The sequence below is a fragment of the Orcinus orca genome, chromosome 3 (genome assembly GCF_937001465.1).
Source record: "Orcinus orca chromosome 3, mOrcOrc1.1, whole genome shotgun sequence".
Classification (NCBI taxonomy): domain Eukaryota; kingdom Metazoa; phylum Chordata; class Mammalia; order Artiodactyla; family Delphinidae; genus Orcinus; species Orcinus orca.
Window position 1 is genome coordinate 136726256 of NC_064561.1, and position 25715 is coordinate 136751970.

The 25715-nt window shown below is 43.7% G+C and overlaps 1 long non-coding RNA gene across 2 annotated transcripts in view; it reads right to left on the reverse strand.

Moving 5' to 3' along the window:
- Nucleotides 1-17205: 17205 nt before the first annotated feature.
- LOC125963990 (uncharacterized) overlaps nt 17206-25715 on the reverse strand; it is an 88060-nt gene continuing 79550 nt past the window's right edge. For both annotated transcript variants that reach the window (XR_007476440.1, XR_007476439.1), the window contains exon 3: nt 17206-17467. This is a non-coding gene — a long non-coding RNA (uncharacterized LOC125963990). The remainder of the gene's footprint in view (nt 17468-25715) is intronic.

The following is a 25715-nucleotide window of genomic DNA, read 5'->3' on the forward strand; positions in this document are numbered from 1 at the left end:
AAGACAGAATGATTGGCTTCTCAAAGCCCTCTCCAACTCTACGATTTTAAGCATCCAGATGGCCTTCCTCACTGTTTTGAAAATGTGGGAGAAGTTATAGGGAATACAAGGTGATCTTTGGGGGTATGTGGATGGACACTTTTAATTTTAGTAACTATGCATTTACTATGTATCAGAAAAAAAGTCAAGTCCATTATTCCTGGAATATTATCAATCATATTGAAGATAAGCCTTTTAAAAAGTGAAATGTTTTATCACAGAACATATGCTATGCAACATGGGCAAAATCATAATGACATATAAGCTGAATCTTAAAGGATGAGTAATAGTGATAGAGGGGCCTCCACTAGGGGGACTGTCTATGCAAAGGCCCGGGGGATAATCCACCATAATATCAGGGAAGAGAGATAAGGCTGGAGAGGAAGCAGTCAGATCATTATATGCCATGCCAGCAAGTTTGGACATTGTCCCAGCAGTGATGGGAAACACCTCTGGTGGATGAGACTGAAGGGCACTCGGAGAAGGGAGCTGGTGAGGACACTATTGCCAACTGAGAGATGATGAGTGAAAGAAGCAGGTGAAGTCAAGAAATCTTTGGAAGATAAAAGAAGATGCCCAGACTCTGGAATTAGCCTTGTCCTGAGGCAGGGAATTGAAGGATCTCAAGTCTTGGCTGGGGCTGGCCTTAACTGTGAGATTAAACGGCTCCAGCTTTGAAACACTGGGGTTGCCACACCAAGCGTTCAGCCAACTCTTAGAAACTTACGAACGATTTGTTGGCTCCAATTATTTGCCAGTCCCTGTAAATACAGTCTTGTAGTGGCCAACTCACAGAAGAGAAAACTTCCCCGCCTCTTGACCTTGGAGTTAGTCTTGCGACTCGCTTTGGCCAACAATAAACGGGTAAAAGTCACTGTGCGTCCGTGGTGAACCTAAGCCTTAAGAGGCCTTGCTCATTTCCACCTGTCTGCTTGAGCTTCTGCCATTAGCATGAGAAGAGCAGACGTTGGCTAGTCCGCTGATCCCAGAAGGAAAAATGGAGACGTGAGGGACAGAGCTGCCCCAGACACTGCAGCCTGAAGCAGAGCTACTAGTCAAGCTCAGTCAAGACCAGGCAGATGCCAGATGTCCTGCAGACACAGGAGCAACAATGAATCCTCGTTGTTTGTGAAGACAAAGACCAAACAAACTTTTGCCCTGCCTCGAGGTGCCTAGCACAGTGCTCTGCCCCACAAAACCTCAAGATCAACATGCTAGTTTCATTTGAGATGCTCACTGGAAATCAATTGGATATCTGAGCTCCCCATGGCAAGGGGAAATCTAGACCCTTCCACGCAGGTGACAGAAAGTAAAAAACCACCAGGCGGTTTCCTTAGACATGAAGGGCAATGACTGAGCTTGCCGTCCCGTGCCTGCCCGTTGCATAGTCACAATATCTGAAGGAGAACACTGAAGGTCTACAGTAGTTTGGGACTCACAAAAAATAATTCATTATGCATAATGGTGATGCTGGCAGTGCATGCCAAATGGTGAAATCTAATGTAGCATACAGTTTCATTAAGGCACAACAAAATTAATCTATCCCTTCCCACCAGGAGGTTTAAACAAAAGCAATGGGGAAGGAGCTGCATGTAAAAAGCAGCAATTCATTAATGAAATGAAGACATGTAAAATAATTAGGCTTATAACACAAGATTAGAGAACTAAATTAACCCTTCTGCTTACTTTGCACAGAACGCAGCGGAGAACTTTGGCAAGTGTTAAGTTACTATGGAAATATCACCTCAGAAGATTAACCTGGTAGCCTCCCATGAAAGGAGTGACGTGTCGGTCCGCAATCTAGTAACTTTGTTTTATGATAGTTAAAAATGTATCTTCAAGGTATTTCTGTTTTGGTCCTAGAAGCATGAAAGCAAGCAGGTACAGCCATGCAGCTGCAAATGAAACAGTTAATTCAAAAAAAATTAGGGGTTTGATGTTGACATGCTGTATCCTAACTCGGGTAATTAATAATATTGAGACGAAGGGGCTAATCTAAATCAACGGGGGGCTGAAGCTTTCCTTTGCCTGGTTAGTAATGATAAGCCAAGGGGGACAATTGAGCTGCTTTTCTTAATAACTCCCAAGCCCTCTCACCTACATAGGGAATGGCGGAAACGAGGACCCGTTCACATCTGGGGAAGATGCAGCTCAGGATTTTAAACAGACTGGGAAATGGAATGCACACATCCCGACAGGTGCCCACCTGGCCCAGGAGCCTGAGGCTTTGGAACTTGACCCTGGCTTCTTGTACCTTGGCTCCCTGATTTAAGGACTGCAGTAGAGATTTGCTGGCTTGTGTTTCCCCCACTGGGCCTTCCATGTGTTGTTGGAAGAAGTCTAGACTCAATAGATTCACACGGTAAATCTAGACTCTGTGCATCCTGTCACTGAGGTTGTGGACATGCTGAGAGTTGAGTGACCTCAGAAGTGAATGACCATGGTTAAGAGTCCACACCCACCCTTTGATGGGGAGAAGCACCTTCCCCAAGGGATAGTGACAGTGAGGAGTGAGAGGGTGGCAGCAAATGGATCACTCCACGGACTCAAGAGAGAGCTTCTCCATGGAGATGGGAAACAGTGCCCCCTTTAGGACTCTACTCACAGTCGCAGCCCCACAAAGAATAGCCGGTCCCAGGCCAGGATCTACAGTTCCCCCACATGCTGTGCGCAAGGCATAGATGCTCTGTGTCTCACATAGTCATGACATCATCTCGTTCCAGCTTGCCTTATGTTGATGAAAAACAGTGGCCATTAATTCATTCTACAGGATGAACTGAGGATCAGAAGGTCATCTGAGATACTGAGAATCAACATTAACGTTTCCTTAGCACCTAGTTCATGGCTGGTGCTTTTTCTACATTATCTCGTTCCATCTGTTTCATCATCTAATGTCAAAGGAATTGTGTTCCATTTTACAGATCAGTAAACTGGAGCTAAGACACATTCAGCAATTAATCTGAAGTCATTTTAAAGATGACTGTGACTTTTGAAGTTTTTACAGATATACAACTCATCTTCCATGGCAACTCTCCAAACTATCTGGAGATCAGAGCATGCAAAATCATGGTGAGGGAGGGAAGAGAGACGAGAGATCAAGTTCCTCAAAGACAGCTGCAGTTAATTCTCAAAGCTCTTTGTGCAGGGCTGAGTCCGGAGCACATGGCTTTGTGGCGCCCCCCCTCCCCACTCCCATCCCCCCAAGCTGTTACTGCGAGTGGGAAGGTGAGCAAGGCTCCGGGGAGAGTAAGGTGAGAACAGGACTGGACCAACTCACAAGGCCCAAGTGAACAGCAAGCATAATCTTGAAACTAAAAGTAGGGCAATTGCTTCAATATAAGTATCTTTAATGAAGAATATCTGAAATTCTGGAATTTCTGTAGACCTAGGACTATCCTATTTGATTGACCAATTTTGAAAAACACTGCATCCCCTTCCTCTCATGTGTCCCCAATAATCCAGAAAAGCCAGCTTTTCAGCACTGGGTCTTTTCACACATGGCCCTCCTGGCCCACCTTAGCCCAACACAGAAAGAAAGAGAGCAAGGGTAAGAAGAAAGAGACGCCCTGGTTTTTTCCTCTGTGGAGTTCTTGGTGCTCTGTCCTATTCTCTGGCTTCTACATGAGCTACTTTTCCATTTCTTCATTTGTTGGTTCCTTCAGTGCTCATCTGGGTACTTGCCACGTGCCAGATATTGCGTTGAGCACATCTCTCGTGGTATCTTACTTGTCACAATAACCTTCGAGGAGGGCACTGTTGTCCCTGGTTTACAAATGAACAAACTGAGGCACAGAAAGGCTGAATGATTTCTCCACGTATCCCGCTCACAGGGGAACCCAGGACTCTCCAGCATCCCTCCACTACACAGACTACCTTCCCTGCCCCGTATCTGCAGCCATCAGTTTTGCTAGAAATGTGCCATTATTATACCCCGGAGAGAAGGCATTCCTCCTGCTATCCATATATTCAGATTAAGGTCCCAGGGTCATTCTGGAATAAATGAGGACTTAGAACCCCCTTAGCCTATAGTAATCTTTATTAATCTTTAGTGATCTACTTTGCCTGCTGAACCACACCACAATTTCCAATGCTAAGTAGAACACTCCCCCCTGAGAGGTGGTGTGCCCTTGCTGGTACTTCTAACAAAGAAAACAAATTGTAAAACTTTACAGATCTGTGAATAGATGGTGTCCAGAGTCTAACATAGTGTCTTGTGCATATTAAGTGTCTGATGAAGATTTGATTTGAAAGAATGAGTGAGCGAATGAACAAATGAGTGACTCTAAAAGGTCTCTGAGGCTTCTCTGATCTTCTCAGGTTATTGCTGTCGCTACAGACTTGTGTGAAAGGTGGATAAACATCAAACAGGCATGTCGGCACTGTCCTGCTCTAACGGTAGCCTACAGTGCGGGTGTAAGGCACAGAGTTCTTTGTGGAAACACTTCTTTATATTCGTGCTCAGCATTTGTCTGAGAGTCCCCACAAAGGTTGGCGGAATTCATTTGTAGGATTACCTGACATGCATTAAAAGCAACTGACTTCAGAGTAAATACTAAGGAGCCACTTTGTTCATTGTCATTGATTTAATGGGGATCAAAAAGAAAACTGGGTATGAATCTATCATTTTTAGGAAAATTTTGTTTTATTTATTTGAAGGTGGAGAAATCTCCATTCCATGACTGACTTCTTGACTAATTAAATTAAATATAGGTGAAAGGAATGATGTAGCTGGTGATTTGCAAGTGCTCAGACTCTGAGAAAACATGATGTGTATGGATTTTTCCATTTCGAAAAATATGTGTAAGTAAGAGTAGATCCTTTGTGCCTAAATTATGTGGACATGGTTAAGACTCAAGGTCACATGTAAAGATTTCTCTTTGTGATTTTCTCCCCCGTAATCTGCCTCCTCTCCCCAACCCCCATATCTATTCTACCCTCCTGGGTCTTGGGCTACTTGAACTGAAAAGAACATATGTATAGTCAACCACGTTTGGAAGGCAGTTTTCATTTACCTCTTGGTGGACTTGGCACTTTGAATCACGACACCTTTTGGATCATTTTGTTACTGTCTCTGCAGACATCTCTGCCTGTCCCTGTTCTGCTGTGCTACCTGATTTTGATTCTTGCAGTGGCTTTGAACTATGCTCCAGTAATGTCATGAACACTTGAGAAATCCCCAAACTTAATCAGCTTACTAACCACCACTGAAAACTCAGTGTTTAAATCAAATTTGCATTTAATCTCTAGATTAATTTGGAGAGGATTGACATCTTTTCTATCCTTCAATAAAGTTTTATAATTAATCTCTATAAAGATCTTGCACATCTTTTGTTAGATTTGTCCTAATGGCTTTGGTTGCATTTTAAGTTAGCATCTTTTTATTTCTCCTTGCTTTTTTTTTTTTTTTTTCCTGCGGTACGCGGGCCTCTAACTGTTGTGGCCTCTCCCGTTGCAGAGCACAGGCTCTGGACGCACAGGTTCAGCGGCCATGGCTCACAGGCCCAGCCGCTCCGCGGCATGTGGGATCTTCCGGACCGGGGCACAAACCCGTGTCCCCTGCATCGGCAGGCGGACTCTCAACCACTGCGCCACCAGGGAAGCCCTAAGTTGGCATCTTTTTAAATTTACATTTTCTAATTGTTTGTTACAGATGTATAGGAATGCTATTGATTTGAGTATATTGATCTTGCTGAGCTCTTATTAATTTAATAGTTTACATGGTAGAAATTACAGGTCTCCCTGAGCATACCAAAAAAAAAAAAAAAGCCTATACTTCCCAAGTACCCTGCAGTAAGAGGACATGTGACCAGTTGTGGCCAATGAAATGGGAGTGGAAGTGATGTGGGTCACTTCCAGGCTGAGGCAGTGAAAATCTCCTGCACAATTTTTTCATCTCTCTCTTCTCCTGCTGAAACAGGTGTGAACACCTGGAGTTGAGACAGCAGAGTCTGGGTTGATGAAGCACTACATGGTAGAGAGTCACTCAGAACTCCAACAGACTGCATGAGAAGGGAATAAACTGCTGTTGTGTTACGTCACTGACATTTCAGGATTAATTGTTAACACAGCATAATCCAGCCTCTACTGACTAATACAGTTTATCTATAGATTCCTTTGGATTTTTTATGTGGACCATTATAGCAGCTGTGAATAATGAGTTTTGTTTCTTCCTTTCTTATTCTTAGGTAATTAAATTTTCATGAATACAAAACTTAACAATTAATGAAGTTGACATGATGTTTTTACATTGTGTAGCTCTTTAATTAAACATTTATTAATTTTGATTTGCAATTTCCCTTTGTGTTCTTTCAGTTTTCAAACACTTGTTAGGCCATTGAAAAGCTGTTAGGCCCCAGGCCCTGTGATAAGAGGGCCTGAGGGTTAACAAGGCCCTGGTTAGGCTGGCTGTTACTTTAACTTAACAGTCTAGGAGCCTGGCCAGTCGATGCTGTAAAGTCTCCCTGTTGTCCAGTTCATCCTTTCCTTTAGGAGGAGAATCAAAGTTAGTTTTCACTGTCCTTCTTTTACTTCTAGAATTTGGTGAAGTCTCTGAATATCTTATTATTACCATTTTAACACTGTAGGCATGCTCTAGTTCAAAAAGGTGCAAAATAATAAAACCTGACCTTATCAAAGAATATATGAATCGAAGGATGGTAATTTGCTTTACAAAGGGTTCCCTGCTCCACAAAATGAATTCAACTTTGGTGTCCCTAAAATAGCCAGTTCCCTTGGTGCATGTTAAATATAATTCAATTTACAAAAATTCAATTTGCATATAACCTTTTCAGTAGCACATCCATTGTGCACAGCAATGTATACTTGTAATTGGCTGCAAATTGCCAGGAGACTACCTTTGCACATATCGTTCCTAGATGTGCAATTTTTTCTTAATCTCCAAGGGACAGAGGAGTGGAGTGGCTAAATTTCCAGTTGTTTATCTGATCCCACTGACTATGCTGAGAAAGGACATTTGCCAATTATTTGGGTGCAACGTGTGCTATGTACAGATTAATGTTGTGCATTTGGAAACAGGAGATACGGGAAGGTTAAGAGAACTGAACGTGGACTGCCCGGCTGGGTTTGGGATACCAGTCTCGCAGGGCTGGAGAAGCTCTCTCTATTTTGTTGGCTTGACAAGGCATCAGGAGAAAGTGAAATGAAGCAAGGGACAATTTATGGTCATGGGTTTGGATATCATTTTTTTCCCATGAGGCAGTGGATCTGCAGGAGCATCTTCCTGCAGGAGACAGACCTAGTCTAGTGACCTGAGCTATGTGGTTGAAGCAGTGTCACAGCTGACCCACCAGCTACAGTGACCTGACCCCAGGTGTTCTGTGTGTACTGGGCTCTGGCCACATGAGTGGAGCCACGGTACTTACTTAGCAAGATAAGTGTGGCATTTTCTCATGTGTTATATAAAAAGTGGCATCTTTTTATGACAAATTGAATTAAAGTAGATTATTGCCCATGATGCCAGGTTGCATCTAAAACCCTTTTCAACCTGAATATTAAAAACCCTGCCTGGCACATCACACTCTCTTTTCAGAAATGATACCTTCCTCACGCATTCCCACTGCCTCCTTCCACGTGTGTGATGCCAGGGCCCTTCTCTTCTGATTAAGAAGTTCCCTGCGGGATTTCATCCAGGGCGGCTAACAGCTCTCCTTCCCTAGGCTAGCCTGCAGGGTGTGTCAGACACGCGACAAGAGTCAGATCCCTCCTTCCTGGATACACTGGCTCCTCCACCAGCTTTGGGGATGATGCACTGAAAGGAGCTGAAGAGGCCTATCTAGACCTGGGTTTTTGTTTTTTTTTTTCTACTGGAGGGAATGACTCCTTATTCCCCAGTTCAGCTGAGCAGTCTCTCACACTGCAAGTTCAGCTCCCAGAAGGCAAGGCTTGGCCCCTTCTGGTTCTGAGGCAGGTTCTAAATTAATGCCATAAACTCCTGTGCACAGAGTATTCAACAACTTGAAAACTGGAATTTCTGCTAAACCAAAGAAAAATACTGTGGTATTTCTTAGAATAAGTCCACATTTGGGGTAGCTGATTAAACACTTTATCCCAGCCAACCTCCAACAAAGAATCTGTTATTTCACCAGAATTTACTTTTGCTGTCGTGGGAGGCAGGGCTGCCACCTCAGGTGTGCAGCTGTGCCACACACTGCTCTAGGGGCACAAGAAGCAGAGATGGATGAGGACACCGCCCCTCAGAGCTAGCAGTTCACAACTTGCACAGCTGTGCCCTGTAGTGGTGGCCCTGGGAAGAGTAAGTCTGATAGACTTCTATCTAAGTGGCCTGAATTTGGGAAAAGAGGACAGCCTGGGGTGCAGACTGACCTGGGTTCACATACTCGCTTGGCCACTTAAAATCTCTGCAATACTGGACCACCTGCATAGCCTCTCCCCCATGAACCACACACGGCATTGTTTGACTCACAGACTACAGAGAAGATGAAATAGGAGGATGAGGTAGAAGTACCTGGCACATTGTTCATCATAAATGTGAGGTTCCCTTCCTGCGAGCGCTGCTGGGAGCTGGGTGAGTCCAACAGCCAGACTGGACAGGTCACCATTCATCCATTTTTCATCTGCTTTGATCCCAGAGGCTGAGGGGATAATGAGAAAGTAACAGACAATGGTGCTGTGGCTATGAGGCCTTCACACAGTCTGCTTGGGCAACGCCCGGATGTGCTAAGCTTCTGGCGCACCCCCTCGACCTGAGCCTCTCAGAAAAGTTTCCCCATATTTTTTCTATTTGAGTTAAAGCCAAGTCACTTCCCTGGTGACGGAAGAAGATGGGCAGCAGGTGGGGCGGGTGGGGTGTGAGGTGGGGAGGGCACGTGTGCTCCTTCCATTCCCAGGGAGAAAAATATTGGTTGGGAATGGGAGAATACAGTATGAGAATTTGAAATCTCTATTCTTATATTTCATTTTTTCTGTGCGGTTTTCCCTTTTGTTTGTGGCACTGTGTCCAACAGGGCCTACATGTACTGAGGGAAGGGCTGCCCTTGGAGGGGGCACTGTGTGTGTGTTGTGGGCTCATTAGTTACCAGGTGACCGGCCCTCCCCAAACCCTTTAGAAACTGGGAGGTCACAGTCTGGCTCCTGGGTAGCATCCTTGATCCATTAGGAAACTAGAACCTAGAACCTTCTGGGTTAAGTTGTGCATTTTGTTTGAATGAAGAAGCCTATGGGGCTTCCCTGGTGGCGCAGTGGTTCACAGCTCGCCTGCCGATGCAGGGGACACGGGTTCGTGCCCTGGTCTGGGAAGATCCCACATGCCGCGGAGCGGCTGGGCCCGTGAGCCATGGCCGCTGAGCCTGCGCGTCCGGAGCCTGTGCTCCACAACGGGAGAGGCCACAGCAGTGAGAGGCCCGCCTACCGCAAAAAAAAAAAAAAAAAAGCCCATGCACCCAGACGTGGTGGTCATAACAGATGCGTGGATTCAGAGGCCTCCTCCAGCCTGTGCCCTGGGGAGGGGGGACGGGAGCCATAAGGAGTCGAAGCCATGGCCTCCTCTGCCCTGCCTGAGGGAGGGACTGGATTCAGATGCTGCTTTCCCTTTTCTCGCCAAGTTCCAGGGGGAACCTTGAACCTGAGGTCATAGCTCTTCAGATTCAGTGATCACGCGCATCAAGGAGAGGCGTCTTCCAGGGCCCAACCCTTTGCTGGGCAGCAGCAGCATTCATCTCGTTTTTCTGGGGAAAGTCAGGGCTGTCGGTCCTAACCATGGTGTGAGACTCAGGGAACTTCAGAGGGGTCCCAGAGCAGCTGCTCATGTTGCTCAGCCCGCCTCCTCTCTGCCTCTCAGCTGCCCAGAATTGACTTTCTTATCCTAGGCTCAGCTGTTCCCTGCCTTTCCATCCAGAGAGAGCAGAAATAGTCTAAGTTGTGGACCGAACAGCAGGAGGCTGACCTCCACCAGGGCAGTGTTAACTCAGGCAAAGCACAAAACCTCCCTGGGCCTCTTTACCTTAAAAAAAAATGTCCCTGATTGAGAGGTTCAAGTCAGTTGTGGATGTGAAAGCATTCTGTAAACCATATACTGAAGACTATGATTATTCTCCTTGGGAGGGCATGGGTGCTGATAAGAGGCGGCCCTGGGTTTCCTCCTCCTATCTATGGTACAGACATCAAACTAGCAGCCCTCGGAGTCCCAGGTATGTTGTGTTTGCACAGTGCTTAAAAATATTTAAAATTCGTTGCCGGTATTAAAAAAAAAAAACAGGAAATTTTTACACTAAAGAAATGGATCTCTAACTTCACTTACAAAATTAGAAGACCTGGCAACACTGGCCACAGTGACCACCTTGGGATGCAGCATCTGCCCCGAACACAGTCATGTGCTCACTATTTCAACACAGTCTCCACCACTCCTAGTGTCTTATACCCTCGCCATTCCATCCCCTTGCCTGCCCAGCCCTTGTGGGCATCTGAATTTACAACCCTTGGCCCACTAGGAGTTTACCTGAGAAAGCTGCCTCTTATTTCGCACTTTTTCTTTTTCTTTTTAATAGATCTTTATTGGAGTATAATTGCTTCACAATACTGTGTTAGTTTCTGTTGTGCAACAAAGTGAATCAGCCATATGCATACATATATCCCCATATCCCCTTCCTCTTGAGTGTCCCTCTCCCCCCATCCCTCCCCTCTAGGTCATCGCAAAGCACTGAGCTGATCTCCCTGTACTACATGGCTGCTTCCCACTAGCTATCTATTTTACATTTGGTAGTATATACACGTCGCTACTACTCTCAATTCGCCCCAGCTTCACCCTCCCACACCGTGTCCTCAAGTCCATTCTCTATCTCTACGTCTTTATTCCTGCCCTGCCACTAGGTTCATCAGTACCATTTTTTAGATTCCATATATATGTGTTAGCATACGGTATTTGTTTTACTCTATCTGACTTACTTCACTCTGTATGACAGACTCTAGGTCCATCCACCTCACTACAAATAACTCAGTTTTGTTTCCTTTTATGGCTGAGTAATATTCCATTGTATATACATGTCACATCTTCTTTATCCATTCATCTGCTGATGAACATTTAGGTAGCTTCCATGTCCTGGCTATTGTAAATAGAGCTGCAATGAACACTGTGGTACATGACTCTTTCTAAATTATGGTTTTCTCAGGGTATATGCCCAGTAGTGGGATTGCTGGGTCATATGGTAGTTCTATTTTTAGATTTTTAAGGAACCTCCATACTGTTCTCCATAGTGGCTGTATCAATTTACATTCCAACCAACAGTGCAGGAGGGTTCCCTTTTCACCATACCCTTTCCAGCATTTATTTTTTCTAGGTTTTTTGATGATGGCCATTCTGACCAGTGTGAGGTGATACCTCACTGTAGTTTTGATTTGCATTTCTCTAATGATTAGTGATGTTGCGCATCCTTTCATGTGTTTGTTAGCAATCTGTATATCTTCTTCGGAGAAATGTCTATTTAGGTCTTCCACCCATTTTTGGATTGGGCTGGTTTTTTTTGATATTGAGCTGCATGAGCTGTTTGTGTATTTTGGAGATTAATCCTTTGTCTGTTGTTTCACTTGCAAATATTTTCTCCCATTCTGAGGGTTGTCTTTTCGTCTTGTTTATGGTTTCCTTTGCTGTGCAAAGGCTTTGAAGTTTCATTAGATCCCATTGTTTATTTTTGTTCTAATTTCCATTACTCTAGGAGGTGGGTCAAAAGAGATCTTGCTGTGGTTTATGTCAAAGAGTGTTTTTCCTATGTTTTCCTCTAAGAGTTTTATAGTGTCTGGTCTTACATTTAGGTCTTTAATCCATTTGGAGCTTATTTTTGTGTATGGTGTTATGTAGTGTTCTAATTTCATTCTTTTACATGTAGCTGTCTAGTTTTCCCAGCACCACTTGTTGAAGAGGCTGTCTTTTCTCCATTGTATGTTCTTGCCTCCTTTGTTGTAAATTAGGTGCCCATATGTGCATGGGTTTATCTCTGGGCTTTCTATCATTGGTCTATATTTCTGTTTTTGTGCCAGTACCATATTGTCTTGATTACTGTAGCTTTGTAGTATAGTTTGAACTCAGGGAGACTGATTCCTCCAGCTCTGTTTTTCTTTCTCAAGATTGCTTTGGCTATTCAGGGTCTTTTGTGTTTCCATACGAATTGTAAAATTTTTTGTTCTAATTCTGTGAGGAATGCCATTGGTAGTTTGATAGGGATTGCATTGAATCTGTACATTGATTTGGGTAGTACAGTCATTTTCACAACATTGATTCTTCCGATCCAAGAACATGGTATATTTCTGTATCTGTTTTTGTCATCTTTGATTTTCTTTCATCAGTGTTTTATAGTTTTCTCAGTACAAGTCTTTTGCCTCCTTAGGTAGGTTTATTCGTAGATATTTTATTCTTTCTGTTGCAGTGGTAAATGGGATTGATTCCTTAATTTCTCTTTCTGATTTTTCATTGTTAGTGTATAGGAATGCCAGAGATTTCTGTGCATTAATTTTGTAGCCTGCAACCTTACCAAATTCATTGATTAGTTCTAGTAGATTTCTGGTGGCATCTTTAGGACTTTCTATGTATAGTTTCATGTCATCTGCAAACAGTGACAGTTTTACTTCTTCTTTTCCAATTTGGATTCCTTTTATTTCTTTTCCTTCGCTGACTGTCGTGGCTAGGACTTCCAAAACTATGTTGAATAAGAGTGGCGAGCATGAACATCCTTGTCTTGTTCCTTATCTTAGTGGAAATGCTTTCAGTTTTTCACCGTTGAGTATGATCTTTGCTGGGTTTGTCATGTATGGCCTTTATTATTCCTCTATACCCATTTTCTGGAGAGTTTTTATCATAAATGGGTGTTGAATTTTGTTGAAAGCTCTTTCTGCATGTATTGAGATGATCGTATGGTTTTTATTCCTTACTTTGTTAATATGGTGTATCACATTGATTGTTTTGCATATACTGAAGAATCCCTGCATCCCTGGGATAAATCCCACTTGATCATGGTGTATGATCCTTTTAATGTGCTGTTGGATTCTGTTTGCTAGTATCTTGTTGAGGACTTTTTCGTCTATGTTCATCAGTGATATTGGCCTGTAGTTTTCTTTCTTTGTGATATCTTTTTCTGATTTTGGTATCAGGGTGATGGTGGCTTCATAGAATGAATTTGGAGTGTTCCTCCCTCTGTAATTTTTGGAAGAGTTTGAGAGGTTAGCTCTTCTCTAAATGTTTGATAGAGTTTGCCTGTGAAGCCATCTTCATCTTCTGAACTTTTGTTTGTTGGAAGATTTTTAACTTCAGTTTCAATTTCATTACTTGTGATAGGTCTGTTTATATTTTCTAATTCTTCCTGGTTCAGTCTTGGAAAATTGTACCTTTCGAAGAATCTGTCCATTTCTTCATGGTTGTCCATTTTATTGGCATATAGTTGTTTGCAGTAGTCTCTTATAATCCTTTATATTTCTGCAGTGTCAGTTGTGATTTCTCCTTTTTCATTTCTAATGTTATTGATTTGCGTCTTCTCCCTTTTTTTCTGGACGACTCTGGCTAAGGGTTTATCAGTTTTGTTTATCTTCTCAAAGAACAAGCTTTTAGTTTTATTGATCTTTGCTACTGTTTTCTTTGTTTCTATTTCATTTATTTCTGCTCTGATCTTTATGGTTTCTTTCCTTCTACTGAGTTTGGGTTTTCTTTACTCTTCTCTCTCTAGTTGCTTTAGGTGTAGGGTTAGATTGTTTATTTGAGATTTTTCTTGTTTCTTGAGGTGAGGTTGAATTGCTATAAACTTCCCTCTTAGAACTGCTTTTGCTGCGTCCCATAGGTTTTGGGTCATTGTGTTTCCATTGTCATTTGTTTCTACGTATTTTTTTTATTTCTTCAGTGATCTCTTGGTCATTTAGTAGCGCACTGTTTAGCCTCCATGTATTTGTGGTTTTTACAGGGTTTTTTTTCCTGTAATTGATATCCAGTCTCATAGCTTCATGGTCAGAAAAGATGCCTGATATGATTTCAATTTTCTTAAATTTTCCGAGGCTTGATTTGTGACCCAAGATGTGATCTATCCTGGAGAATATTCCGTGTGCACTTGAGAAGAAAGTGTATTCTGCCACTTTCAGGTGGAATATTCTATAAATATCAACTAAGTAAATATGGTCTATTGTGTCATGTAAAGCTTGTGTTTCCTTATTTATTTTTTGTTTGGATGATCTGTCCATTGGTGTAAGTGGAGTGTTAAAGTCCCCTACTATTATTGTGTTACTGTTGATTTCCCCTTTCATGGTTGTTAGCATTTGCCTTATGTAGTGAGGTGCTCCTACGTTGGGTGCATAAACATTGATAATTGTTATATCTTCTTCTTGGGTTGATCCCTTGATCATTATGTAGTGTCCTTCTTTATCTCTTGTAACAGTCTTTACTTTGAAGTCTATTTTATCTGATATGAGTATTGCTACTCCAGCTTTCTTCTGATGTCCATTAGTATGGAATATCTTTTTCCATCCCTTCACTTTCAGTCTGTATGTGTCCCTAGGTCTGAAGTGGGTCTCTTGCAGACAGCACACATATGGGTCTTGCTTTTGTATCCATTCAACCAGTCTGTGTCTTTTTGTTGGGGCATTTAATCCATTTACATTCAAGGTTATTATTGATATGTATGTTCCTATTGCCATTTTCTTACCTGTTTGGGGTTTGTTTTTGTGGGTCTTTTTCTTCTCTTGTGTTTCCCTCCTAGAGAAGTTTCTTTAGCATTTCTTGTAAGCCTGGTTTGGTGGTGTTGAATTCCCTTAGCTTTTGCTTGGCTGAAATGCTTTTGATTTCTTCATCGAATCTGAATGAGATCCTTGCTGGGTAGAGTAATCTTGGTTGTAGGTCTTTCTCTTTCATCACTTTAAGTATATCCTGCCACTCCCTTCTGGCCTGCAGAGTTTCTGCTGAAATATCAGCTGATAACCTTATGGGGATTCCTTTGTATGTTATTTTTTGGTTTTCCCTTGCTGCTTTTAATATTTTTTCTTTGAATTTAATTTTTGTTAGTTTGATTAATATGTGTCTTGGTGTGTTTCTTCTAGGGTTTATCCTGGATAGGACTCTCTGTGCTTCCTGGACTTAGGTGACTATTTTCTTTCCCATGTTTGGGAAGTTTTTCACTATAATCTCTTCAAATATTTTCTCAGACCCTTTCTTTTTCTCTTCTTCTTCTGGGACCCCCTAGAATTCAAATGTTGGTGCATTTAGTGTTGTCCCAGAGGTCTCTGAGATTGTCTTCAATTCTTTTCATTGTTTTTTCTTTATCCTGCTCCTCAGCAGTTATTTCCACCATTTTGTCTTCCAGCTCACGTATTTGTTCTTCTGCCTCAGTTATTCTGTTATTTATTCCTTCTAGTGTATTTTTCATTGCAGTTATTGTGTTGTTCATCTCTGTTTGTTTGTTCTTTAGTTCTTCTAGATCTTTGTTAAACATTTCTTGTATTTGCTCAGTCCATGCCTCCATTCTATTTCCGAGATTCTGGATCATCTTTACTATCATTACTCTGAATTCTTTTTCAGGTAGATTGCCTATTTCCTCTTCATTTATTTGGTCTTGTATGTTTTTACCTTGCTCCTTCATCTGTGACGTATTTTTTTGCCATCTCACTTTTTTTTTCTTTTTTTTATGAGAGGGATTGTGTTCCTGTCTTACTGGTTGTTTGGCCGGAGGCTTCCAACACTGGAGTTTGTAGGCTGTTGGGTAGAGCTGGGTCTTGGAGCTGAGACGAGGACCTCTGGGAGACTCACTCCAATGAATATTCCCTGGGGTCTGAGGTTCTCTGTTAGTCCAGTGGTTTGGACTTGGAACTCCCACTGCAGGAGCTCCGGCCCGACCCGCCCCCCCACTTGTGAACCAAGATCCCACAAACTGAGCAGGGAAGCAAAAAAAAAAAGAAAAGAAAAGAAAAAAGGAGAACAATAACAAAGTAAAAAATAAAATTAGGCTAGGAAACTAACAGCTATGCTAGAAAAAAAATAAAAATAAAAATATAGATGAAACAACAACTGGAAGGTAAAACAGAACCACAATAGTAAAAAAGAGGAAGTGAGAAAAAATAGGTGGAAAAGGCCTTGGCTGTAGAGGGTGGGGCCTAAGCAGGTGTGAGCTTTGGATGATGGGCGGGGCCTATGCTTAGGACCCACGGAGCTGGAAAAGGCCTGGCGGGTATGTGGGGGGGTATCTGGCAGGTGGAGCTTAGGCTCAACGGAACAGAAGGGGCCCAGGCGTGCTTCCCACCGGGCGGGGTACCCCACCTGGGAGCCCAGCAGGCTTCCTGGACTCGAGTGGGTGGGGCAAATGTCCTCCGCTCTTCTCCTGCTCCTCTCGCCTGCCTCTACTGATCTCCCCAGCCTCCCTCCTATGTCCCCAGGACCCACATGGCCTGGAGTGGGCTTTGGAGGGCGCGAGATCAGCCTGAGACCTTAGCAGGTTCCCCGAGCCTGAGTGGGCAGGGCAAATGCCCTCTGCTCCTCTGGTCCTGGAGGGCCCCTCCCACCTGGCTCTCCTGTTCTCTCCTGGCCTCCCTCCTTCACCCCCAGGACAAACCTGGCCCGGAGGGGACCTCTGAGGGCATAGGACCTGGCCAGAAAGCCGGGCAGACTTCCCCAGATGATTGGGCAGGGGAAACGCTGGGCCTGCTCCCCACTGATCTGAGCCCCTGAGGGTCCCTCCAGGCATGGGAACCCCTCCCCCCCCCAGCCACCCCTCAGGGGCACCAGTCCTGTCAGGCCTCCACTTCTCCTCCTCCCTCAGTCCCCCCACGTCCTACAAGTTCACTTGGGGGCTCTTCCCACCTCCTTGGGCATCAGGGTCCTGCACCAGCGTCTGGCAGACACCTTAGTTGTGGGGAAACGTGAACTCTGCATCTTCCCACACCGCCATCTTGACTCCGAGAGCCCCCACTACCACAGTGCTTCCTTCCCATAGACAGGAGACTTGCCTTTTCTGAAGCAGGTAAGGAGGGAAATCCAGGGCTAAGAGGAACGGCATAGAGGACTTCTCCATGAGCCACAGCCAAAGCTTGTTTGGGGATGCCCAGTCTTCAACAGCTGGTCCAAGTGGACTAGATTAAGTTTCCACTGAGCAGCATCTACTCAAACATTGAAAGCAGTGTTCTGATTAGCTATGGTTATGTAATCAGCCACCCCAAAGCTTAGTGGCTTAAAATAATTTATTAATTTATCTGACAGTTCTGTAGGTTAACAAGGCTCAGTGGGTGGTAATCACTTACACTATCTCATCCTGCAGTCAGATGGTAGCTGGGTTTGGAGTTGTCTGCAGCCTTACTTGGGCTGAAAGTCCAACATGGCTCATTCACGAGGCTGGCAGTTGATGCTGGCTGGGAGCTCAGTTGGGGCTGTCCACTGGAGCCCCTGTGTGTGTCCTCTCCATGGGGCTGGGGCTTCTCACTATGTGGCAGCTGGGTCCTAAGGGGAAGTGTCCAAAGAGTGAGTGTTTCAAGAGCCCTGGGAAGGAGATGCAAAGCGTCTTATCACCAGCTTCAGAAGTCACATAGTGTCACTTCTGCCATATTTCATCAGTCAAATGCAAGTCACAGAACCTGCCAGATGCAAGAAATTGGGAGTATACAGAGCATACATGATGTAAGGTGTGATTCATTGAGGGAGCCATCTTTGGAAACTTAACACCACAGGTAGCATTGGTGAGACTGGTCCTTATTTCACAGCTCCTTTCACATGTTTCTTTTTTTTTTTTTTAAGAATAACTCATCTCCTCTCCCTTTAGCTTTCCCCAAGGTAAGATATTAATGAGATCATATTTGAACTCCCTGACAAAGTAATGCTTCCTTATAAAGCATACTATTATTATCAGCCTTCCTGATCGCTCCCACCTGGATTCCCCAGAAGAGAGGATGAGGGACGATATTGCACATATCTCAACAACAAACAAAACTTCATTAAATCCATTGAAATAGCACAGACATTCAGATTTAGTACAGATTAAATCCTATAACCAACAAATTACATTGAATTGCCTCCCCAAATCTGTAGAACCAGATGTTTTCCAAGCCCTACTTCCTTTAGGCAAGCACCCAAAGTAAGCAATGTGAAGGACTATCAAAGAATTAGAACATCCCCTGAGATCTGTTAGGATGGGATTTGACCAATTTTCTTTTAGTCACAGGTTCAGGCATCTTAAAATGAGAAAGAATAAACTTGCAGGATTTGTGAGTGTGAGTTGGCTGAGAAATGGGTCTCATTTAAATTGTATAAAATGCATCCTTATGCTGCTAGCAGGCACCGCTTTCCAGCCCTGGGGGATTCCCACCAGATCCTCTGGTCAGCATCTGGGGAGCTTGCTGTGCAACATCATGTCTGACACCCCACTCCAAGTCCAGAATCTTTCCCAGGAAAGAGGGTAAACTCAAAATAAAGGTAAGGGTTTCAGACCATGTAAACTTCTGGGGTAGCAGCAGAGATGCTGGCATTGCACAGCATTTAGATATTTCTCTATGTTAAGCCACTGCTTTTGTTTTTTCTGAACATACACAATTCTTAATATTTTCCTGCTTATTTCTGCTTAATGGCCCTAAAAGGAGGGAGTAGGCTTAGGCCAGGTGTTCAGCCACCCAGGAATGCTCCTGCTGCTGCAGACAGCAGTCCCTCTCCCAATGCAAACACCCCTAAAGACCCGTGGGCCTGCCTTCCACACGCCGCAGCCCCCCACAGCCTTCTCCTAATGACTCCCAGTTCTCATTCCAGAAGACATCTTTCCTTCCGCATTAGACGTCGCAACATCCCAGGCATTCAGTTGCAGCCCACAAAGATCTCTACCTTCCTTCCTTCCCTTTGGCCAGTGTACAGTCAGGCCAAGGAAGGTGCAGTGAGCACATGGGAACTGGCTGGAGGCCGATTTCATGGTTTCTAGAAATGTGACAAACCTAAAATTGGAGATCCCTTGTGCTCTTAGGCAGGGTACCATTTGTTCAGGCATTCTTCATGTTTCCCTCCTCCCCAAATGCATCCATTTCTGCCCCTTTGCCTTTTTTCGCTAAAGAATGCTGTCCCCTACCCGACCCCCATGCCCCCGTCCACTGCCAAAGTAACCTCACTCAAGCTGTAGGCAGCCGCTAACCGACTCCTGCGTCTTTGCTCACAGTTAGGGCCCAGGTGCTGTGCACTGTTGTTGTCTGGCTTTCTTCTGATGTTGCCTCTCTTGCAATAAGCATAGGCTGGGAACCTGCTGAAGTGCTGGAGATTCTGCTGAGTTCTGGGACCCAGAGCAAACAGTACCATACAAGAGGAGGCAGCACTGGGGACAGTCCTTACCCAAACTGGGCATGGGCTTTTGTGTGGGTTCATCTTGCCCATCCCAATAGATTAACCAGTGAAAATCAGGCCTTCTCCACACCAGCCAGCACAAGGCTCTGCCCACAGTGGACACTCAGTATTAACGGCCAGGGTGCTGATGGTCCCAGGAAGCACCCTTAGGCCAGAGGCTCCCTGTACTTCTATGAGGACCCCAAGTGCCGGGATTGGGTTAGGAAGCCCCTAAAGAGCTACCTGGGAAGAGTGTCCTTAACTCCCATGATATGTCACACAGGGAAGGTTCGACCAATTTTAAAGTCCATGGCCAGAATTTGTTTCTAGTAGCTTAAGTCTGCTTTCTTAAAGGATAAACTTTATTTTTACAAGTTGAACAGATTCAAGATTGTCCGTGTGTAACGACCCTCTTTCTTGCTTGCACTGGAATACTCTTTCTTGAATGGTGTAGTGTCAGCAATCCTGAGTGTGGTGGGCAGCCTTCAGCCTCTCCTATGAGGCCTGAGCCCATAGGAGAGTAGATATCAGTGCTGTACTATTAATCTTTGACAACAATTAATCATTGCAGAGATTAACTTTTCTCAAATTATTTTTTAAACACAAATCTGCATATTTTCTTGGGAACCTGAGCTTGTGCACATTGTGTTTATATGCATTTGGGAAGGAAAGGCTTGGGAATCACGCCTTAAAGATGACCCTAGGCTCAAGGTACCCACACAACCGTTGAGAACTACCACAGTGCCTCACTGAAAGTGTTCACGTTCCCTCTGTGAGGAGGTGGAAGCCTGACAGGTCTTCACGTCACTTGCCTAAGGAATTTTCTGCCTCTCTCCAGTTTTTTGCCTCTCCCCAGTGTGACGGAGACTTGGCGTGCTAGCCTCAGGGTGCAGTGGGAAGCTTGCCTTTTTAAATTGTCGTTTTATTGATCATGATGTATGCCAGAAATTGCGTCTTCTGCTTTATGTATTTTAATTACTTGCCTTTTCTTCCCTCTGTCTTTAAGTCTCTGGGTGATTGGATCACCAAGGGTGTAACTTTAAATAATTCTAACAAAGAAATAAATCTGTTATGATGTTGGCAAGTTGACTCTCTTTATTAGAGCAGCTCCAAAATGAAAATCAGTCTGAAGAGATGCTGCTTGTGGAAGCAGAGTTCTTGTCTTCGCCGGGCTTCAGGACTGTGAGTGGGAATCGCTCCAAGATGCACACATTGAGCAAAGTAAGGCAGGCTGCAGGCCTGTGGGCTGTGGCGTGTGTAGATGTGTGTGTGCACGTGTGTGCTTTCATGTGTGCACAATCCGGGCACGCCTTTCCCAGAGACAGGAACAACAAGGCTGCTTGCCTTTATCTGGACAATGGGACACATTCCAGGATGGGAAGCATAATTCAAAACAAAGATCATCTGCTCTCCATGTTCAAAAGGAGCTGCTGTATTTTCAGAAAACGTTCTTCTCTCCTCTCTAACTTTCCTTGTCTATTCCCTGCACGCTGTAGGGGTGCTGCATCCTTACTGTGACTTAGGGCAGGAACCAATGGGGGAAAGCAGGGATGTGTCCCCCATCGAAGCTCCAAGGGTTGCTCCTTGAATTGACCTTCCCTCCCCTTGCTGCCCACTGGCCACCTCTCCAGGGCTGAGTCTCACGTTTGAGGCAACTACAAGTCAGGTGGTTCGGACAAAGTGTGCATAGAACAGCATGTCTCTCAAAGGCAGGATCAGGTAAGAGAAAACTAAGCTCACATCAGACCTCAGAACCAGAAGACACATTTCCTTTTAATTCCTACTTCATTCTGTGAGAAACTAAAAAAAAAAAAAAAAAGCCAATTCTGAAACCTGACCAATTCTGAAAAACTCTTTATATCTTTGTTACAGAATTAATATGAACAAACATATACAGTTTAATTTCTTTCAAATGATTTCTTATACATTATGTCTGTCACCTTATAGGGCATATAATTTTATTTTCATTTAACAGTTGAAGAAACGAGACTCAGAGGAGCTAAGTGACTTTCCTGAAGTCACACAGCAGTTAGGGCGAAGCCAGGATTTGAATTTCCCTCTTCTGACTTCAAGATCAGTTCTTTCCAACACATTTCTTTCCTCTTAATTCTTTTGACATTCCTAGCCTATTTCTCGCTTTTTATTTCATCAGGAATCCATACATTACTCTAATGTTATAAAACCTCATTTTCCTCCTTCAGTTGCCACTTCAGAGACTGATTTTCCTGGGTGGTTTTGGGGAAATCATCTCCTTACAAACTGGCTGCAATACATGTGTCCATACACAGGAGTCCTCAGTCTGAGTATTGTAATTGCTTGGGCTGTAACAGCAGTTGAAGGGACCTTGCCATGACAGGACTCTGTCCTATGCTGTGAAGGCTCCAGGCTTCTGTCCCACTGACCCAGCTTCTCAGGCTCAGGGCTTCCTCTGGGATTTTAGAGGACATTTATAGCTATCAGAAGGTATTCGCTATGTGCCAGTCTCTCTTCTTGATGCTCAGCACATATTATCTTTTATCTTCACAAGATCCCTATATAAGATATGGATGATACTGATGACGACCATCCCCAGTTCACAGGTTAGGAAACAGAGGTTCAAAGCGTTTAAGCCATTGTTTATGCAGAGCTGCAGTTTATTTTGTCTCTAAATCCCACGTTTTTTTCTTGATACTCATTTTTCCTTTGTATTTTGATATTAATTGCTTGGTGTGAGAGAGCAAAAAGATTCTTCATACCTTAATGGCTAAACATATGGAAAGCACCAGCATCAGCACCCTTCAGGTCACCCTTAAGGCCACAGGATGAAGCCTGTAGCCTGAGGCTCATGAATGGTGAGTTGGCCTAATGGATATGAGAATCAGGAGTCCCAGACTCTTAACTCCAATGCTCTAGCTAAGCACTAACCACCTGTGTGACCCTGGGCAAGTTTCTTTGCCTCTCTGGACCTCCATTTCCTCACCTGTATAAGTAAGCCTTTAAAGGAGGGCCTCTCTGAAGTCCCATCCTGTTCTAAGATTCCCAACACACACCTACTGGGACATGTTCTTTTTCAGGACAATTCTGCCACCCAGAATCTTATGAAGCAATAATACTCAATTCCCCATAAACACAATATTCAGCATTCCCACTTCCCCAAAGCATATGCCACCATGGATACCTGCCAACAGCACTGTGAATGGAAGTGAGGAATGAATGAAGGTCCTTTTTACCAATTATTTCAAGGACATGGTTTCTGCCTTGGTGGAGTTAATTACTTCGGATCCTCTCCTTTACTTTACGGTCCCATCAGCAGCACTATTGTGCCCCAGTCTTCTTTCTGGTATGTCCTATTTCTCAGTATCTCTCCATATTTGGTATACTAATAACATGAGACCCAGTGTCTCATGTTGGCTCACGTGGGGAGGGCTGAAGGAAGACCTACTTCATACGTGCAAGAGAAGTGTCAAGTGAAGTGAGGAGGAAAGGATGGGAAGATGTTTTGATTTTGATATTAATCAGCTTCTCTGTTCTTTCTCAGTCCTTCCAACTCCATCCTAATTTTACCTTTTATCGTAAAGGCTCAGGACCCTGATGGAGAAGGGGGAGGGGGAGAATATGGGGGGATAGAGAGTGAGAGGAACAGAGCCAATGAAAGGTATTTCATGAGCTACCATTTGGCACAGAATCCATCAGAATCCTGATCGTCAAAAGTCAGAACTTCATTTTTAAAAACCCAGGTTTATGTTTTGTTTTGTTATTGTTTGGTTTTTGTCATTGGCAAGATTGTGATTTTTTTTAATGTTACTGATTTCCTCTGTTGTTCACAGAAGCCCTGTGCACCTCCAAAGGCTGCTTACAGAAGAGCTCTGTGGCCAGGCTGGTACCTGGGCCTGAGGGAAGTCTGCACAGCTCTTACCCACCAGGGGCAACAGTGCAGGAATTCAGCATTCTCCATCAGTCCCATGCCCCAGGGAGGGGAGGGGCTGGGGAGAGGAGGGTGGGGCCTCTGCTGTGTTTGCCCAAGTTTCACAAGCACTTAGAGTAGGAGCATGTCCAGCAGAAATTCCCTTCCCAGGGCTACACTGGGCAGCAGGATGATGAAGGCAGGGAGTAACGTGGCGAACAAAAAGCTGATCTGTGATGACAACCTGGAGAGGCGTGAAAAGGTTTTTACTAATGACGTAGGTTGCAGACAGTTCTGCCCGCTACAAATCATGGTCGTCAAATCATGGTCATTGTGTTTTAGAACCGCTGTTGGGGGCTGGCCTTGTGGGGAAGGAGCATACAACTGGCTCAGTCACAGAGGACTCCTGGGCTAGCAGTTGCTATTCTGGAGGCGGGTGGAGAACTGATCTGATCCCACAATAACAACAAGCTGTTTAAAATGGTGGGGGAAGGGCGCAAGTGCCTTATTTTTCATCTCTATAATAGTGAAGGGCCATGAAAGTATGAACTGGCTTATAAGCCAACAAAATGAGCAGTGTGAGATGCAAGGAGAGACCCTCAGAGCATTTTAGCTGCGTGGCCATGATCCCTGAAAACACTGATGTGAAAAAAAATCAAATCAATGGATTACTTTGTCTTGATGGGTTAAAAACTGGTCTGCTTTCTTTTTATTTTCCTCACTGATGCTGGATCACTGAATTAATGAATCTGGTCTCTGTTCCCTTCGGTTTAACTTGGATGTAAATGTTGGGAGGAGAATCCTAGGGTGTATATCTATTCTAGACAATTGTTTGTATTGGGGCAGCTGAGGACTATGGGGACAGAAAAATGAAAAAGAAACAGGTGACAAGAAGTGGGTCACAGCAATCCCACTACTGGGCATATACCCTGAGAAAACCATAATTCAAAAGGAGTCATGTACCAAAATGTTCATTGCAGCTCTATTTAGAATAGCCCAGGGATGGAAACAACCTAAGTGTCCATCATCGGATGAATGGATAAAGAAGATGTGGCACATATATACAATGGAATATTACTCAGCCATAAAAAGAAACGAAATTGAGCTATTTGTAATGAGGTGGATAGACCTAGAGTCTGTCATACAGAGTGAAGTAAGTCAGAAAGAGAGAGACAAATACCGTATGCTAACACATATATATGGAATTTAAGGAAAAAAATGTCATGAAGAACCTAGGGGTAAGACAGGAATAAAGACAGACCTACTAGAGAACAGACTTGAGGATGTGGGGAGGGGGAAGGGTGAGCTGTGACAAAGCGAGAGAGAGGCATGGACATATATACACTACCAATCGTAAGGTAGATAGCTAGTGGGAAGCAGCCGCATAGCACAGGGAGATCAGCTCCGTGCTTTGTGACCGCCTGGAGGGGTGGGATAGCGAGGGTGGGAGGGAGGGAGACGCAAGAGGGAAGAGATATGGGAACATATGTATAACTGATTCACTTTGTTATAAAGCAGAAACTAACACACCATTGTAAAGCAATTATACTCCAATAAAGATGTAAAAAAATATATAAATTAATTTAAAAAAAAAAGAAGTGGGTCAAAGTAAGAATTGTTGAGGTGTAGTGACATAAGGGACCAGGACAAATTGAGATTATAGCAAAGGGAACTTTTGAGATGAATGACTTCTGAAAAACTCTTTATACCACAGTTCCAGATAGCTTACAAAAATATTTTGAAGTTCTTGTGACTTACATAAATGCGCACTTTTATTGTTACGAGACACCATTGTAAGTTGAAATGGGTTTATGGAGTTTCAATAGGATATTCGCTTTGAGTGGGTGGGATAGAGGGACATGATTGCGAATTACCTGAGATCTGAGAAAGACCCCTGGGAAAGGCACTTAACTCTGTGTAGGATTAATCACCCTCTAAAATCTCAAGTTCATTTACATATATTTCTGAGAAACACTGAACCACATTCTTTTCCTCAGAAGCTCTGCTTGTTCAGTTTACTGACACCAGACTCTCTAAGGCTATCGTCGTGATGGTACTTAAAGCATATTCTGGTTGGCTAAAACATCCTTTGAAATTTTCTCATACCTACTTTCCTCAAAATGTGTACAATGAGGAAAATTCATTTCCTTCCTGTCAAGAAAAGTTAATGATCATTTTCCATTATATTAAAATATTACCCATTGTTATGACTTCAGTTTAATGTTCCTGTAGAAATCTCCATGTGCTGCAGAGTTTAGCTATGCCAAGGCCAAGGCACCTGTGTGTTATTTCAGAGTTTTCTCTTAAAAAAAAGGGTTGCTGAAGATGAGTTATGTAAAAAAAGAGAAAGGAAAATCATACCATTTCAGGAGAATAAGTAATTATATTTTTAAACTCACTTTTAGCATAAAAACCCCAATTTTTAACAATGTTGTCTCCAGAATATAATTATAAATGCTGCATTGAGTCTCTGAACCAGAAATAAGAGCTCTCCTTTAAGATATAATACAT